This window comes from Neopsephotus bourkii, unplaced genomic scaffold (assembly GCF_033783945.1).
Source record: "Neopsephotus bourkii isolate Nb327-2 ecotype Australia unplaced genomic scaffold, CSIRO-AGI_Nbou_v1 NB_1433, whole genome shotgun sequence".
Classification (NCBI taxonomy): domain Eukaryota; kingdom Metazoa; phylum Chordata; class Aves; order Psittaciformes; family Psittacidae; genus Neopsephotus; species Neopsephotus bourkii.
Window position 1 is genome coordinate 3,485,896 of NW_026901910.1, and position 18,945 is coordinate 3,504,840.

At 41.7% G+C, this 18,945-nt stretch overlaps 1 long non-coding RNA gene across 1 annotated transcript in view; it reads left to right on the top strand.

Annotated features, from left to right (window-relative positions):
- LOC133220271 (uncharacterized) overlaps positions 1 to 18,210 on the top strand; it is a 36,545-nt gene extending 18,335 nt beyond the window's left edge. The window contains exon 3 of the long non-coding RNA XR_009727681.1: positions 18,044 to 18,210. This is a non-coding gene — a long non-coding RNA (uncharacterized LOC133220271). The remainder of the gene's footprint in view (positions 1 to 18,043) is intronic.
- The last annotated feature ends 735 nt before the right edge of the window (positions 18,211 to 18,945 follow it).

Sequence of the window (18,945 nt, forward strand, 5' to 3'; positions counted from 1 at the left end):
CTTGGCTGCACATGGAGTTCAGGAGCTCACACCTTTCACATAAGTGATTGCTTTTATGAGATAGATGAAGTTGCCAGGAGCAGAAGATGGAAGTGCAGTAGCTTCTGGATGGAAGTTGCTACAGATATTAGTTTCCATTTTAACTTATGTGTGATCTTCACCGAGGATGAAAGTGGCCAAAGCTCTAAATCATAAATAGGACTAATTTGCAGTCTTTTCAGTTGCACTAAAAAGGAGTCACCTGTGGGGACTGTGCTGCTCTGTTGCCTTCATCCTGATTTCTCTGGATCAGGAGCAGGACACAGTGACCTGCCGCATCCCTCATCACGCCTTTGATATCCAGATTCATGAATGAATAGGAAAAAGAGGAAAACACACCCTCCTGAAATGAGTGTTTGGAAAATGGGGATTTTGAGTGTGTGAATGAGGCGTACAGACAGGAATACCGAATGTGGACTGAAGATGCCAGGGGAATTGTTTCCATAGAAACACAACCATGGAGGCTCACATGGTTCCCCCATCTCAGACTTACAAATTCACATGATTATCTTAATGGTCAACATAATGGATTGAAAAGAGGTAGGTGATTAGTAAAATTTGATCCAAGTTTGTTGCAGATGTAGGGAGCATTGTGCTGAAGTCTCTGTCTGAGTGCAACTTAGAATGGCTCATATGCTGGGCGCGTATCGCTCTGATTTGCTGCACTAAATCAGGATTAACTCCCCAGCAGTGAATAGTGTCCTACTGGTATCAAACAAAGGGAATCAGACCTGGTTTCTTTTAATTAACTTGAAGAAAAAAGGTCTACATTTGTTTCTTGATACATTGTTCTTTCACCTTTGTTGTCCAGGCCCTTTTGCGTGGCTGCAGACATAATCTTTTGCATGTAAATCAATACCATTCAGAAATGCCTCAGGAAATATTGTTCTGAAATGTACTCAATGGCAGCACATGCCTTTCTGTGCCGGAATTTATGAGGGGCCCTGGGAGTCTGTTTTCTTCATTTGCCCATGGAAATATTTCTCCTCAGAAAATCCAAGATGTTTAGGACTAATTTATGTTGTCCCAGCCCCTTCAAAGAAGCTGGAAGTGGTGGGTTTGCATTGTATTGGTAGGCTTCTGAGTGTAACATGGATGATGCCATGTTTAAATGTATAAGCTTTAGTAACGTTAAGAAAGGGCATTTATGAAATGAAGGTGTTCTAGTTTTTTATGTGTGGCATCTCAAGGATGTGTGCATCATCTGCTTTCTGGTGTGTATAGGGTTGCCAGCTGAGGTTCTTGTGTGGTGCTGTCGACCAGTCTTGCACAAACAGAGTGGGTTGCTGTGATGCTTTAGAAGCTTCTGTTAAGATGGTAGGTATTTCTGATGTGCTGGGAAGCAGGAAGGATGAGAAACATCCTGTGGGAATCCTAAATATTAGGGGTTTCTTGCCCATTAACCAAAATGTAGCCTGGTAGCTCCCATAAAACCCCTGAAGCAACACCCATAGAGTAGTCAAATTCCATGTGGGAGAAGAGGCTTAACTACATAATCTAGGTTGAAGCAACCCCAAATGAAACAGTGAGGATTCTAACCGTAGTGCAGATGTGTGTGAAAGCCCATGGTGGCCTGGCCATCTCCTGTGGTTCCAGGGTTTAATTTGGGCTGAGCTCACTTGGTCTGTCTGATTTTTTAAAGCAGCCAAAGCTTCACAACCCACAAGCTTCATCTTTAATGTTAGTTATTTGTGCTCTTTTTAGAAGAGACTGTGTGGAGTGGAATTGAGGAGCAGGAAGTAGAGACAGGACAATTTTGTACATGATTTCCAGTAACTGATGATATTGGTAAGCAACAGTCCTATTATCCAAGACAGTAACAGCTCTACAGCCAGAAGAAATTGTGGTGTTATCTTTCTGGGTGCATGTGGGGAGGAAAGCACAGTAAAAGCTAACATTATGGGGAAGATGTCTCTCATCTTTCCTCCAGATTTCCCAGCTTCTCAAAGCCAAAAACTTGCTAAAGACCCTCTAAACCTTAAGACTAGCCTAGCTCCAGGCTGGTCTCTTGATAAGCACACATAATGCTCCTGCAGCTCCAAGAGGAACACATCTGAGGTTTGGGAAGGGTGAGCCAGAAATAACATAGCTGCAAATATGAAAGGAAATCAAAGAACTGCAGGGTTCCACCCAGGAGAAGGGAGAGCAGGAGAGGCAGTTGGGCCAGCCAGCACCGAAACAAGGTGAACAGGAAGAGACGCCCAGAGAGAAGCATTTTTCCTCTCCAATTTCATGTGTGTGAATTCACTGCTACCCTTGACCCATGCTTTCAGTTACCTTGTTTTGAAATGCCCTCCCTCGAACTGATTTGTGAGACTGCTCTTCCAGTGCTCCTCATTCACGTGGTTTTGTGGTGAATTGAGTAATGCTTGATATGAAGAACCTGGATTGCAGAGTGAATGTGTCAGTAGCACTGAGGCACCCTATTTTAGTTGGAACCTCTGCAGGATACCACCATTTGTAATGGAAAGTGGAAATGTGTCTGCATTTCCATACATTAAACCTGCAAAGTGTTGCCATGCAGGCAACACATTGATTTCCTGATGGGTTTCCTTCGTTTCTCCCATATTGTGAGTTTCTTTTCCACGCTGTAGTCTTCTAGGACTTTGCTGAGAGCAAGGTAGCATTTACAAGAGCATGTAAATGCCTTGGACTTCCTATTTTAAACAAAACAGGGCTGAAGGGCCAGAACTTGAAAGGTATTCAGTTGATAATGACAGGAATAGGTTAAAAATGACATGAAAGCAAACACAAAGGAAAGACTTGTCCTGAAATAAGCAGGAATTTAGTGTTTCAGTGTTGCAGAACATTCAGTGAGGTCCCTAGCATGATCTTTAGGACCCTAAATGCCTTTAAACTGCTGGTGACTTGAAAACCCATTGTGCTGGTTTTGGCTGGGAGAGAGTTAATTTTCTCCTTAGTAGCTAGAATGGGGCTACTATGTTTTGGGTTAGTGCTGAAAACACAAGGATGCCCAGCAATCCTGCCTTTGGTGCTGTCATTTTTGGGGACATACCGCCACTCCTGATACCCCAAAACAAGGAGAGAAGAGGCGCAGTCTGTTCCCAAACCCAATCTCTGAACTAACACCCACTCTGTCATCAACTGTATTGGTAAGCAGAAGTTGTTAATTTACTCAAGGCTTTTTGTCCATCCATCAGTGAGGAGTGTAGCTTGGACCAACTTCGTCAAGCTTTTAATCTGAGGTGACTTTCTGCTACTGAGCTCCTCTGCATACAAACTGTAATTGGTTGCCAGCTCGCACTTCCCTGACCCATTTCCAAAGCTATTTCATTTGATTGTGTTGGGTGATCTTTCTGAAATTATGTCTTGATTTTTATCTGAAATCCATTGATAATGGTTATTTAAGCTCTTTCTGTGCTATCTGGTTGCTTTAATTTCAGGGAGTACATCGAGGAGTTTAAGTATGTATTAGTTCTCATATTGATGGATCAGCCAAGCAAGGAACATTTGGAAATTCGCATATTCCTTTTCACTGACCTATGATATTTGAAAGATAAGCCTCTTGCATGCCATTAGCGGTTAGCACATCTATAAACATTTCTCAGTATGTTTTATTTTGGAGTAGTTTGAGTATGTACATGTAGATTTTTCCTTTAATCCATCCAAGAATATTAATTGCCCATTTGGTTTGCTGTTTGCCATTTATTTAATACTTTCTCCTTTAAAGCAGTATTGGTTTAGTTTGTGCTGAATCAAGTACACTGGACAAAGCCAGTAAGATCTAACGCACTGAGAACTCAATCTGAGCAGTTGAAATTGGCTAAAATTTGGTAACTTGGTGGTGCATGATCCAAGGAGATCTTGTCAATCTTTAGCATAGGTGATCCAGATGTAGAATCAAATAGAACTGTATTTCCTTCCTCTCCAGGAGTGTTGTGAGGCTTAATTCACTGAAGTTTTGCAAATCACTTCATGATCTTTGGGTAAAAAAAATGCAAGAACACAGAGAAATAGGCATAGGAACACAGAGCTGTAGGCATGTAAAGGATATTCTTCTCTTTAGAATTTCACAAGCAAGTAAGGTCTCCCTACACTACCTCTCTAGATTCCCAGTAACTGCATTAGGAGTTAGATCTGGTCCTTGGGCAGAGAATTTGTCCGGATCCTTGTTACAAAACACATCTCTCAAGTGAAACTTTTGCCTATATTTTTTCCCAGAAGAGTCTTCTCTTTCAGTCCAGAATTTTATCAGCAATTCTTATGCTAACAGGGGTCAGAAGATGAGATGTTTCTCACGTTACACTTGAAGCTTCTCATGAATAATGGCCTGTATCACCTCTATTGTCTCTCCAAAACATAAGCAACCAGACATAAGGCCTAAAGAGTGCTGAATAAGCCAGCAGGGCAGACCCAGAACCAAGATAGTCAGAGTGAAACAAATACAAGGTAGAGCAGATGGTTATTTGGGGAAATATCTGAGCAGATTAACTACTAGGCAGCTAGAGAATGAGTCAGTCTCTAGTTAAAAAGTATCCTGGAATCTTCAGAGTGAGATTAAGAGAAGCACAGATGAAGATCACTGTAGACAAAATAAATGAGGGGTCATTATTCCCTAGTGAATTTTCTTCAGTGTTAAGTAGAGCACATCAGGCTTTTCACAGGAATCTGAGGGGGGTTGCCATGCTTAAGACTATCACTTACCCCTGTGTAAGGGGAATCTGTCCATTTGGAAGCAATTTCCTCCATCAGGAGTGTCCTTCTTTATCAAATGAATTTTCTTTTTCATTCTCATATATATATATATATATATATATATATATATATGTTCGCCTGTATTGTCTATGGAATAAAACAAGCTGCAGTTTGAGAAGGACGGTAATCCCAAAATACATGGCATTGGAAATTGCCACCATGGAAATCTTAATTCCCCCCTAGCCTTACAATCTTTTTGTTTTACTTCAGTAAGACTGCAGCTGCCATCTGATTTGTATTTATATATGCTCTTTATAGATATTAATGCAATAACAGATTAAACCTAAAGTAACTGTTACTACACACAGAAATCTCGGGGTCTGATCTTGCAAACACTAATGCCTCTGAATAACTTTAATCTTGTGCATTGTATATTTGAATTTAATGGGGACTCTTGCATGCCAAAGTGTCTCACATATGCGAATGTTTGCTGCAACTTCAGACTTTCCCCATATGTTGATGTCAATTTGTTTTTGCAACCTCAATACGGTTTAGAAACCTAAGTCTCTGATCACGGTTTGTATATGTTTTATCAGTTCTGCAGGCTTCATTGTACACGATTTTCAATTGAACCCTCACTACTGTTAGTGAAACCACCTACTTCTATCAGGCTAAATTTGGCTTGCAAGGGGTTCTTCAGGCAGTTTCTTTGAGGTCTGAGCAAGCTCATAGGTAACACGAGTTACAGAGCTGATGCTATTTATGCAGTATCATCTTCTCACCACGCATCCTGAAGGTGGATTCCTGAAAGAAACTGGATTGTAAAACTTGGGGAATCAAATGAGAGCCCAGTAGCAATTTTGGTGCTTGTAAAACCAACTGAAACAGTCCAGGAAACAGGCAGTGGAGTTGTATCAAACTTCTCCAGTGTAGCTGGCTTGTGATCTCTGTGTAAGGGCTCAAGGTAAACTGAAGAGTTCAGACTCACTGTGTATGTTCTGTAGGGTCTTCTTTTCTATCTCTGGAGGGGCTTAGATGCCAAAACTTGTGTAGAGGATATTAGTTTTCTCAGATTTCCACTAGAATATAAAGCTTTGATAAATCCACTTCAAGACCAAATGTGGTTGGTCTCAGAATACCTGGGGGAAAACCAAAAACCTCTTGCTCTGGAGCAATAATAGACAGGTATTTAAACTCGTGCACATCCTACAGTGAGCTAAAGCAGTCTGTAATCCTTATATTCTGCTTTTGAAGGTATGAATAACACAGTGCATGGTCAGCCTGTTGTATTCTGCTGCAGAAGGCTGCTGAGTCAAAACACCAGTGGTTAGTTTTGAGTTCAGTAATAATGGTAATTTTACAAGCTAACGTAAGGGTAATAAAGTCTTCCATAAGGCAACTACTGTGACCATCAGGAAAGTTTTATTTCCCCAGGTTCAACAGTTTACATGTGACTAATGTACCCTCAGAGAAGAGGTGACTTCCATTTAAAACATGCAGCAGCTTACTTACAGGAACACTGATACGTCTGTGTTTGCAGTTAAGGCTCACTAACCATTGGCATAAATCTGATCAGCATCTGATAGTACCTCAAATTATCCCACTTCTCAGCTTTTGCATGAATAACTTAGCTCACAGAAGTGTAAAGAGATTTCTTCTTTTCTGTATCCTGGCATTATTTAAGATTAAACTGCTTATAATAGCCATCTCCATATCTTCCAAGACCAAATATACATATGCGTGTGTGTATACGAGTGTAGTAGAGGTAGAAGAACAATAAAAAGGTAAGAACAAAGGTAACGGACACAAGAAAATGATTAAGCACTTGAAATAAAGAAGATATTTGCTTAAGTAGCATAAATAACATTGCCCATAACCTCTTTCTCACAAGTTTCCACTCTTGAGATATTAGGGTAATGCATGAGATGTTAGTCTGTATGTCAGAAAATTGTGTGGGATAGTTGAGATACTGCCAGTTGAGATGTTTTCTTTTCAAATTACATAGAATAATAAAGAGTTTCATCAGGTTTGGGTTGCTGCATCCCAGTGTTAGTCTTACAAGGGAGAGGATCCCTCTTGTCTACTTTTATATGTCTAAAAGTTAGTAGTTTAGGGCTATGCTGGTCAGTCAAATCTCTTTGTAACCAGTGGGGAGAAAGGGGCATGTCCAGAGCATGAATGATGTTAGCTATTTTAGAGCCTGTGTTAGGAAGAAGTCAGTTGCCTATTGGGTATGTTGCTCTTTCTCTTCACTGTAGAGGGCAGCTACCTGAATCATGACAGCAACTGTTTTTTTTGGTCAAAAGTTATATGAGATAGTGTAATGCTGCTGCTTTGAAAGTTGTTTAGCTGTTGAAATGTGCAGATAAAGGTCCAGTCTTGTTGCAGTTAAAGAAATGACTGAGAAAACACTGCTGATGAGGGAGCAAGAGCTAATTGCTTCTGTCTGGGTGATGATGGACTATTGTCTACTCCTTTAGGAGCTGAGTGGGACTGATGAGTGTGTAGAGTGGTGGTTATTGCTCTCCCCTATGGAGCAGCCTCCGTATTGCAGTGACCTGTAGAGCAGCTGGGAGTCCTGGTTCAGTCTGCTATGCCTCCAAGGTTATACCTCCAGGAGGCGCAGTGGAAAACTAAATCCATTGGAGAGCTGTTTTCACCAAGCCCCATGGCTTTGAGTAGAGATCCCAACAGGGACATCAGGAGAAGCCAATTAATAAACTCCTTTCTTTGCCTACTCCCTCCGTGTGTGTTCTTCTCCTGTTTCAGATGGGCCTGAGGACCGGAGCTTGTCCTCAGAGCACCACGCGTACTGGAAGCTGCATTCTTGTATAAATTGGGAACAGAACTGGCCACCAGAGATTGGGAATCTGGCAGGCAGAGCTGATTAGACATGCTCAGAAGAGCTTGCAGTTTCCCTGCTGCCTGCCCTTTGGGCTTGCAATGAAAAACAAGGCTGAGCGCTGCCAATATTTGTATATGTGATTCTATTGTTTTATCTGAGGATGAGATCAGCCCAGAACAAAACTGAAGCGCTCTGGTTTTTTATTCCATGGCATCATGAGGAATGTGAAGCTGGGATCACCCCACTCCACCCTGATCTTTGACTCCTAAGCCAGTGCTCCTCATCCTTTTTGCATTCCATTGAAACACACTGTCCTTTCAAAAGGATTCTGTGCCTCTCTGTCTCATTTAGGTGCCTGGGAAATGTACAATTGTCCCAATACACATCCCTGCCTCTTGGAGAACTCCACCCTTACTTGAGAACTTAAACCATGCCTGACCTCTTCCAGCCTTGTAATTCCATATGCATCCTCAGCAGATTTTATTACCTAGACGATCCTTAAAGGTCCCTTCCAACCCAAACCATGCTCTGATTCCATGATTTCACTTACCTTCCTGTTTTCCTTTATCTACCTTTTAATAATACTGTGTTGTCAGATAATCATTTCTGAAATGCAGGTATGAAATATACCTGCTTTCATTTTGATGGAAAGGAGTGATTGCAGTGCTACGGTTTGAATAAGGATTTGGAAACAGCTAAGCGCAGGATTCCTAGGTAAGGAGACACAGGGGAGTTTTTATAGGTGGAGGCTGACTTGCAGCATCCTTGTTGAATTGATTGTTTTAATGCTGAAATGTAATTGTAGAATTAATCATGTGCCGGAGCACCAGGAGCATTGTGGAGGTGTCTTTTTAGTTACTATTTCAGGAGAAAGAAGGAAATTGAATAATGACTATTTAAACATTGTAATTAGTAGGGATTGAACCCAGGACCATGGTAGCTGAAGCTCTGTGTTTCTGTGGCTAACTTTTGCATCCCACCTCATGGGAGAAGGTCTGACTCCCAGAGCTCAGATTTGGTCATGACTTTGAGCAGCCCAGGTGGAATTTTGTGTGCCTGTTTGTACATCAACAAGACAGGTAGCTGACCTTCTCTGGTGGCAGGGGCTAAGAGAGGCTCTGCAGCTTTTGTAGACAGATGCATTACCACAAGGCCAGATGCTGGCACTGAACAAGACAAACAATTACAGAAGCCTTCTCTCCATCAAATTCATTTGCAGTGGTCACTCCCAGAGCTCCTTCGAGAGGGATGAGATGAGGCACCCTAAGGATGCCTACAGAAAGCTTGTACAGAACCATTAAAAAAGAAGAAAAGAAGGAAAATATCGGTGTGTAAGTCTGTCTGCAGCTACAGCAGAGGGAAGCAGATGTAAGCAAGCCTGCCCCTGCCTTCTGAAGCTCTGTTAGTTCCTGGAAGGCAGCCAGTGCTGAAATAATGGCTCGAGGCGGCACCCCTTTCTCCTCTCTGCCTGACCTACTAGCAGACAAGACATTTGTATGTTATTAAGCTGTGGAGCACATACTGTGCTTTGCAGCTGGACAGTGCAGGGCACTGTTGAGAGCTGTAAATCTCCAGTCACGTATTTGCTGTGAGGCTCTTGTATAATGTCAGAAATATTCCTCTCAACTCCTGCAACCTCCCTGGGCTTTAAGACACCTCCCTGGGCAGAGATGCTGACTTATGCACAAAAGCTGGTTGGGATTGTTGTCGATGTAATGTGTCCTGCAAGGCAAGAGAGGTGATCAGGGCTGACTTCTAGCCTGAGTGCTGACTGGACCTTGGAGTACGTGTGCTGCAACTACACTCTGAAACCTGCTCCTCTGAAGTGTGGTGGGATCCCAAACACTGATGCCTGTGTGCTCTATAGAGGGAGGGTAGGATACAGTGACATACAATATAAATACTTTGCATTTAGCTTCACAGTCAAAGCTTTGAGTTTTACAGCTTTCTCATCCTAGATTTCTTCTTTTCTTATTTCTTTACCATGCATTCAACTCCTATGTTTTAATTGTAAATGAATTGTCTTTGCTTCTGCATGATTGAGGTATTTATTGTTCTTGTGGGCATCTCTCACTGTGCTTTAGCTGCAGCTATTCTGCAGCTCAGCTCATGGGTATGGTTGCATTTCACTTCTTCATGGTGTTCTCAGTTGCCCTTCTAGGCCCACAAGCTTACAGCCTGTGTCTGACTCCATGTGTGGCATGGCTGGGTACGTTCAGATGCAGCATTAACAAGGCATTTGTTTGTCAAGGTGCTGCTAAAATTTGGAACTGCTGAGATTTGATCATAGATGATGTTAGGAGGCAAAGTCAGAAATGATCCTTTGCAAGCACTTTTTGATATTTGAAAGGTTTGATGAAGTGAACTTCAGAAAACTCCCTTGTTTTCTGTGGTTCCATTTGTTTTATTGTCATAAAGATTTCATTTGCTGGAGACTTCCAAAATACACAGCCTCCCTGAAGGTCTATTGCTCCCAAAAGAAAGCCTTTTTGTAGGTTTTGACCCGGCTCCACCTCCTATCACAGCTGCACCTTCTTTCCTTTGAGGTAAAGCCAAAGCTGCTGAGATAAGCGTCAGCACTGGAGATTGAAGGCTTCATCTGATCCAAAGGAAGGTTTAATGTTGGTAGAGGCAGTTCACATCCAGTTTCCTGTCCAAGGCAACACAACAGGATCCTTCTGTAGGCAAGATGTGTGTTTCATCACTTGTGACCCACCCTTGTCTCCTGCAAGATCCTCCAAATCACTCCTTCCTTCTAAACTGCTCATCAGGCTCAAGGTGGTAAAGCCTTTTGCCTTGAACTCATTTCCCTGCATGACTCAGAAAGGGGAGACCTGGTAGCTTTTTAGGAAATGTGTGGCTGAGTAGTATTCAAAGCCAGGGTATTCTGTAAGTGCAGCATTTTGAGGCCAAAATGCTACCTTTTAGAAGAAAAAGACAATTCCAAATGGAACCCTTTTAATAAGTGCAATGTTCCTGTTAATTGCAGTTTTCTCTTTCCTGTAGCATTGGGCTTCTCCCAACAATACCCACAACGTTTGCAGTATAAGGGGATTGCAGTGTGCTCGGCAGCTCCGTTCTGCAAAGCCTCGGTGATTTTTGTCATTGATCCAAGCTCTGATGCCAGTTCACTGGCGTGAGGTCACTCTAGTTTCATCCCATGGCTGCTGGTAGACTCTTTTTGTCCCAGCTGCCTTCACCCCCTGCCCAGCTATATCCCCCACCTCGTTTTGTTGGAGGTTAATCACTGCGTGAGGTAACTCCATCCTTGGCATGTTCTGTGATCTGGAAATGTGGTCGCTAATTACAGGCTTCACACCAGAGGACCAGTCTGTGGAGTCCTGCCCTGTAAGTGACTGCTCTCCTCCATGGCTTGCATTGCAGACAGGACATTCTGGCTAACAGGAGCATGATGGTGGTTGACTAACCTGAGCCTGGAAGAAAAATGGAGTCCTCTTAATAATCAAGAGTGTCTACTGAGAAATCACAGCAGAAATACCTGCCTGGGAGAGAGACTGTCCTGCTTTTAAACAATAAAGCCTATGTGATTTTCGCTTTGTGCTCTCAGGACTTGTGGTGAGAAGGGAATGTAGCACTGAGGCTCATCCAGAGTGGCTTAAACATCCCCAAAAATCTTGCTAGGAGGATGAAATTTTCTTTTCTTTTCCCTTTCTGGTCACGTTTTACCACTGGAGTTACTCAGCGAATTAATAGGTATAGAAATGCAAAGCTCTTTTCTTATTACACGCCATCGATCTGATTGCAGTGTCATTAATTGAAAGACTCGGGAAATGTGATGGATGGTTCAGTTCAGGATTCCACATTCGTTTTGGCATAGCCCTGCAGGAGAAAAGCTGCATGAAGCTGATTGAAGGGCTCTTTTTGTCTGACATGAATTATTCTTTCATTGTCAAACCTTGTAACAGCATTCAGACATAGAGAGATTTACAATGTGAAATCCTAAATGGGGTCTATTCTTAAAATAAAATCAGAAAAAAAAAGGAGAGCTTTATCTTGCAACGTTGAAAATAGCTACGTTTAAAAAAAACCCCAACTATTTCTACAAATTAGATCTCTTTTGCAAAACCCAAGGGGCTGATTTTTCTCACTTAATTTTGAATTATTCCAATGGTAAGGCCTTAAATGAAGAAAACAATTGCTTTAATCGCATAACTGTTGTCAACGTTTTTATTACATTCAAATATATGTGTTTGTATGAGAGAGTTGGTTTGTTCTTTCCACTGCTGTCATTTACCTAAGCAGACTGATTTGTCTGTTAATCTGTGCCCTGTAAAATAAGAGGTTTTCTTTTTCTTGTGGGAAAAAGCCAGGTAGACGTTGTTTAAACGCTTGGTTTTAAGGAGCTCATTCTGCATTTCAGAAAGCATAAAAATGGATGAGTGTTGTGTGCGGACAAGGTTTCGTCTATTCCTGCTTGTGTCTGAAAGCAGATCTTATCAAACAGCTTTGCGGGTTTCAGTTTTCCCTGTTGATCCTGGGCAGTTCTGTTGTTAAATTCCTGTTGCTCTTTTGTCTGTCTCAAAATTTGTGCCACGCTCTGAGGCTTGCCTGCAACGTTATGAAATGCAGCAATTAAAAAGGAGCAGAAAGGTGCAGATCAGCTTAGCTTTAGACATGCTACCGCGTGGAAAGTTGATGGAGAGTTTTGAATGCAAAGCAGCCACCCAACTTGTAGTCTCATTTAAGAATAAAATACTGAAATAACATTATACGAGATCTGAATCAATGTCATGCCTATTACAAATGCTGGAGCTGGTAGAATAGCTAGATTACACAGAGCAGACAGATTAGATGAAGAAGAGCATTCGATTACATTACATCTGATTAGTGGTGTCTATTCATCTGTGGTTTGGTTTTGTTAAAGAAAGCTGGCTTATTTTATCAGAATGTGCTATGTTTGAAGGAGCAGCTGTATCAGGACTCAGCCTAGGAGAACTGGACGTAAAATACACTGGGAAAAATACCCAGCTCTCTGGTTTAACCACCTTCCTCCCTTAGCTACCATCTGACAGACCTGCGTGCCCAAGTGCTGTTAGCAGATAGATAGCCACGGGAATGATTACAGCCTTTACTGTTCGATTTAACTACTTCTCAACCCCAGATAAGTATTGAGCGATTAGTTTCTGTTTGAACATCCTAAACAAATGCCCCTCTTCACCTGGGATGTACATTTGCAGGCAACAGCCTGGCCTGATAAAGGAGATGAGTAATTCACATTAAAGTGGGAAACAGCCCTTTCAGACACCAAGAAATAAAACGCATTGATGGGAAATGTTGTTCTCATTCCTCCCCCCCCCCCCCGCCCCTCCCCCTGCCTATTCTGCATGTAATACCCTGGCGTACATATATTTTAAGGTCTCATTGTTCAGCGAAGGGTGAGATTATTTGGTAGTTTTTGTTATGCTTTTGTCTGCCTGATAGGACCTCTGGCAAAGGGACCACGCGCGTTGGTCGTTTCTGGTGGGAGCTGCAAAGCCAGCCACTGCTCTCCGTGTTGTGCTAGTCCTCTATGCGGTGCCTGTCTTTGAGAGAGCAAAGAGCCTACGATAAACTCAGCGCTTGGCATATTGGAAATCTTCTGTCTCCATAGCGCCTGCAATTCCCAACAGCTAAGTTTTGCAATGAAACTGCATGGCGGGTCAGCACAACACCCATTGAGCGCCGCTTCTTTTCAAGCCCGTTACTGCTTTATTTTACGGTGTACAGTCAGCTCTGGGACGCTTGCACTCAGGGCTTCTGTGGGCAAAGACGTTGTTTTGCTGCGGCTTTCCTTTAATCTGGCTTCATTGTGAGCACCTTCTATGTGGCTCGCAGTGGCCGGCTGTAATCTTCTAGCCACTAGCCTGTTCTTAAAAGGTGAGGGAGCTGGGGAGTGATATCTTTAAGGAGGTATTTCTGTTGTATTAAATGTAAGATGTTTCTTTTTTTCCTCTTTATGCTGTCTAAAGCTAAATAAACTTGACAGTTTCTTGGAGCCCAATATTGGGAAGAATGTTTTTCCTCTGGTGTCACTAATTAGCCTCCCATGGAAGCTGATATAAGTAGAAAGGGAGCTAACGATAGAGGGTTATGCAGCAGGACTCTGAGCATATTGTACGTGAGGAAAAACTGCTTACTTCTCAGCTCCAAACTCTTTCTGTCAAACCGTTTGATTTTTGGCTTTCCCTGCACTTGGAAACAGGGGGTATAATTCCTGAGAATTGAATTGCAGTTCGGAGCCGTAGTCGCTCTCTTCAAATCTGTGTAAATAACATTGTCCATAGACCTTGTTGTCACCTTTGAAATGCTCTCTGCTCATGGATAGCAGCCTAGCACTGTCTTTGCTTGTGGTGGAGTCAGGGTGGAGCTGGATTTTGGAGATTATTTCTTTTTATTGTTTCAGATTTTGTTCAGGGCACTTTTTTTGTCTTTTTTGTTCATTTTGATGCTGACAGTTTTTAAAGGCTCATTTTTTTTTTTGGAGGTTAATAAAAAGGAGGGAGTAAAAGGTACCGTATCTTGTTTCTTAATTGTTTGGTTTAACTCTAAACCATCTGCAAATACACCCTTAAAATGATCTTAAAAGTAACAGTCGCTTAATTAAAACAAATAGGAACAGAATGAGCTTACCCTCTTTATGGACTTAACTTCAGGAAATTAGGCATCCACTCTGTCTGCTCTGGAATAATCAGTTTCTTATCTAATATATATGAAATGACCAAATACATCTACATCATTTGCATCTTTAACTCAGGAACAGTTGATCGAAACAATGGAAGCACTGCTACAGTGCTTTTATTTTAAAGCCTTTAAGTCACCATTTATTTCTATCTAGTTAAGCTTAATTTCCTTTTATTGTGGTGTTCAAATGAAAATATACAATGCCATGTCTAATTGTGTTACTATTCACATTAATAACCTGTAACTTTACATAACAATGAGCAAGAAGCACCGAAAAGGCAGAAACAGATGCAATTATTTGTTGCGAGATAAGTTACTGTACGTGACCCAGGTGCTGTAGTACTATTTGCATGTGTTTCTCACCTTTGTTCACCCAGACACATGGGGATCTCAAGCTATTGCTGACTAATTGATAGTTGTAGTAACTGCTATAGGCTCCTTAGATTAGAAATGCATGCAGACGTGTGTCTTGATTCAAACATTAAGGAACACACACTCTCACTTACTTACATGGGCAGAAAGTCTTCATACTATTAGAGGTGTGTGATGGAGATAGCAGGACATAAAACAGAAGAGAGAGAGACACAGAGAGAGAGAGAGAGACAGAGACAGAGAGATGGCATGCAGCATATATACCCCTACAAATAGTTCTAAAATGCGTTTGCAAATGCAGAAGTCTTCAGAACCATCCAACAGTTCAGCACACCCTTTTTATCTCTTCTCTGCGGGACGTCTCCATCCAGATTACTCGAAAAAAAGCGGAAAAGGTGAGAGCTCTGCCATCTTAGCTCTGAATTCATCTGATTTCCTTCTTTCCTCTTTTTTTTATCCCCCCTCTCCCTTGTATTCCTCATGCCATTGTCCATTCTTATGATGGCAGCCGCCCTTGCTCTTGAATGCAAGTGTCACAGCGGGAGCAAAAAGGGTTCAGGGCTGCATTGTCAAAGCCATGGTTGCCTATTGTTTCTTAGCCTTTCACTGCTCTGCTTTTCCGAGCCTCTTTCCCTATCAGTGGCCCCTGTCAAGGGGAGGAGTAGGGAGAAAATTGCAAGAGTTAGTCGTCCTTTTTATTGCACACTGTTATGATAAACAGCCCAGCAATACATCCCACAAAATTAGGAATTATAACGACTGGACGGGGGGAAAAAATTCTTTGTAGGTTTGCGTTTGTCGCTGCCCTTATGTCAAAAGCTTGGTTTCTTAGGAAAGACTTTTGTATTGGTGTTTTTTGCCCAGCAAAAAATAGAGGCAGCTGCAAAGTGAACAGTGAGCTATTTAGCCACAAGGTAAAAATTTCCTGTTGCTATTTGGATACTGATGCTTTTCAATTTTAAGGCGGGGGGGGGGGTGTCGGGGGGAGGAAGCATGACTGAAAGCATTTCTCTAGCTGTCCATTCATTCATCCATCCATCTGTATTTTCTGTTTTAAAGCAATGGAAAATGATTTTTAAAAGGGCCAGAGAGACTGTGTGCAACTTGGGTTTGTTCGAAAATCTCTCAGTGCAGAATGAGGTTTGTGTTTCAGATGATTGAATCTTGGACTGGGAAATGCAGGGGGGAATGACCGTCCTGCTCATGCCAGGAAGTGCTGGTGTCAGGTCATCTAAAAGTAAAATCTTGTCACAATTTCTTCCTTTCACGAGGGGGAGAAATAGATATAAAGGACATGACTTGATGTTTAGGTATGTGTTTGATTGTCTTGTGTGAACAGGCCGGCTTTTCCCGTGTTCAAAACTTTGGCGAGGTTACAAAGTCATGGCCTCAAAAGTTTTTTGTTTTACTGCATTTGATATTAAATTGTCTAGAGAAAGAACTGATTTCTAAGATGCGGCTTCCAAGAAGAGTACAAACATAGTCACATATTCCAGTTGTAAATAATCGAGTAATTGCACTTGCAGGATTTTTTGGTCTTAAAATATCTGTCAAATTTAAAGGGAAGCAAATGTAATTTGGTTTATGCTTTTAGCTGCTTTTGTAAATAGGAGCATCTTTTCAACCCTTAAATTTATACTTACTTTAGCTGTATAGTATATTTAGCAGGTTTGGAATTTCATTTTAAAAAGCCTATTATTACATTATTTCCACTGAGTTATCGCATTATCAGAAATTATAAAAAGAAAACACTACAGACTGTTCAAATGTGTGCTTCTTGAGTCTGAATATCTAAGTCATTGCAAACGTCTAGTGCTATTTTATCATCTCTAATAATAACAGGCAGGGTGCTTCCACAGATGTAAATATGGGTTAAGTCTCAAAGAAGCTAGCAGTGAAATACTTCTTAAACTAAGGCATAGTTAGGTTACTGTTCTGGTTATGTTTAAGAATATCTAGTTGTCTGAGCCTCCCAGATTGTAAGTGTTTGCTGCGAATTTACTTTGAAAGAAATGGGTAAAGATATTTCACCTGAATTCACTTTTAACTCTCAGAACACTGAAATAGAAGTGATTTGATGAACAAATTCTCTTAGTCCATTCTACAGGCAGCTTGCTTTGCCTTTTATTATCCGTATTAGGCTTTTTTACACATATATGTTGTCTTGCATTGCCAAGTTCTAGGTCAAGTATGTGTCTGTTTGGAATATCTTTAAAATTGAAACTTTGAAGAAATGATGAAAGAACTCTGGCCTTGTTTTAAATCAAACTGAATGCAGCCGAGGCCACCCTGGGAGCACAATGTTTAATTTCCATTCGACATCTGCCTTATATTTGCCATTGCAGACCAGTGTCTGTGTGCAAGGAGCACTTATCGTGGATAAAAGTTTGGTATCTCTTTTGTCAGAGGTTGTCATTTCTGTGCTCTCAATCTGGACTGTCATTTTGTAAAATCTTTTGTCACTGAAGCTGAATGGAAAACCTGGAATGTGTAAGAGATTAAAGAAACAGGGAAGAGGATTCTAATGTGTAGAGCAATTCTGGTCGCTTGACTCTCCGAGACAGATGGTGCCTCATCCTGATTTTCCTTACTCCAGTGTAAATACCGAGCTGTCCCACTGAAACCACCGCTGAATACTGATGCAGCATCAGAATCAGGCCTGGCTCATTTCTTTGCTTTTTGAGACCGTGGGCTTATCTTGCAGTGCTTTATGCATGCAAAGCTCTCATTTTACACTTCTGGTGAGAGGTGCCCACTGAGCGACTTCGTGCTGATTGCAAACACACGGGTGTAAATCCTGAGTTTCAGTCATTGCTCCAGACTCACGCCTGTAGAAGTGATACCAGTCTGACCTCCCAGAATCTAGGGATAAATATTTGAATAACTTCATGTGCTTTCTTTAGGTAGGTCTGGGTTAGGGAAATACTATCCTCTCCAAAGAGCTGGGGTGGAATTTGGCATGTCTGGACATTCCACAGTGTCAGTGGGAATCTGGTGGCTGAGATGTTAGGTCTACCTGGGAGGGAAAAGAAGTTTACTCAGAGCAAAGGCAGACACGTTTGTCCCCACAGATGTATTTTGCTGCAGAAAGAGTGATTCAGGGGGATTGACTGGGGAGATGTTACAGCCTTGGGATTGAGAGAGGAGTGTTTCAGGTAGAGAAGGGAAAACTTTGCTGTGTGTTTAATTGTTTTGAATGGATTTTATCTCCTTACTTACCAACAGAACTTGTGTTCATGTTGCTTTTAATGTCAGAAAATCAAAATGCTTTCCCCCTCCTGCGAGATCCATTCTGTGATCTGAGGTTGAAATGCTGTGTGTGTAGTGTCAGCTCAAGAGCCAGGCACCTATTTAACTTTTCCCTGTGGGATTTCAGTGAAGCTCAACCCTTATATTCCTGCTCTACATAGGAATAAATTTCTCTCTCTTATTTTTTCTCCCCTCTTATAGGATTAACTTGATGACTTCAGTGGGAATTGCTCTCAGGAAGAGAAAAATCATCCAGATTCTTCTGAAGGTAAGAGTCAGGGACAGAAGTCTCCATGAAAGACCTACCCAAGACACAAGAAGAGGATCTCGCCTACTGCTCTTCTTCAGAGACTCCATCCCACATTGAGATTCAGGCAAGTATTGTTTTCCCCTGCTTGAAGGTTTGCTGATGAGTCCTTAGAAGTGCTTGCTTCTTACATAAATAGTGTCAGTAAAGTTCTGTAATGAATCAGAGGGCAGGTTCTTGTACACCAATGTGTTCTTTCACACCTTGCCACTGGTTTATGTGACTTTACAGGCTTATGAATCTGACAGGTTTATATAAAATGCAAGAAGAGATATCCCTAGTGAACCAGAAAAGATGAGCCATTGGATTATTAGCATTTTATTAAATACAAATCCATCTCCTGTTACGACCTGAGATGCACATAGGTAGAGCAATATCGCTATAAATCACTGATTAGGTAATCCACTGCATTTACTGGCCTTCTGAGTTTTACAAACCAACAGAACCAAGCCATTGCAATGATGTCTGTGTCCGGGTAGGCTTTGCTTGTTATGGGTAGCAGGATTGTCACTGGTTTCCATATACTTGTTTATAGAATTAGGTATTATTGAATAGGGGCAAAGTGGTTTCAGCTTGACAGGTAGAAAACAGGATGGTTACAGCCCTGTTAAATGTGAAGGCACCTGAAATAAGACACAGAAGAACACATTGTCTTCCACTGGGAAAAGCCTGTTTGGAGGGACTCATTTAGCCATAGGAAGCTGGGAGAGAAGTGTGGAGTGAAAGACTAGCCAGGCAATTACTCTACTAATGGGTAAGATTATGTTGGTTTTCAGTAAGTCAGTGCAAATGTGTG